Genomic DNA, 493 nt, shown 5'->3' on the forward strand with positions numbered 1-493 from the left:
AGCATAAAAGGCTGAGAGCACTAGTACCGAGAGGGAATCAATGCTCCAGCATCGAGTAGTCTTGACCGCAGCCTTAAATAGGAGTCGATGCTCATCAGGGAGATGACCGCCAGGTGTAGGTCGTTAGCGGCCATCTTGGAAGCTGCAGCAGAGCTACTCTTACATTACCCCCCCCTCAAGAATCGCCTCCAGGCGACCTGAGGCGCTTTTCGGGGTGAGCTCTGAAGAACGCGGTGATCAAACTTGGGTCCAAAATGAATGAGCGGGGAATCCAGGATCTTTCCTCGGGACCGTATCCCTCCCAGTCCACGAGATACTGGAAACCCCGACCTCGACGTCTGACGTCCAAAATGGTGCGAACCGTGAAGGCGGGATGGTTGTCGATCAGTCGGGTGGGTGGAGGGAGGTCGGTAGGTGGGCACAGAGGACTCTCGGAGACTGGTTTCACCTGAGAGATGTGGAACGTAGGGTGGATCCTCATAGAGCTGGGAAG

Source organism: Nematolebias whitei, chromosome 2 (assembly GCF_014905685.2).
Source record: "Nematolebias whitei isolate Nwh7 chromosome 2, NemWhi1, whole genome shotgun sequence".
NCBI classification, from domain to species: domain Eukaryota; kingdom Metazoa; phylum Chordata; class Actinopteri; order Cyprinodontiformes; family Rivulidae; genus Nematolebias; species Nematolebias whitei.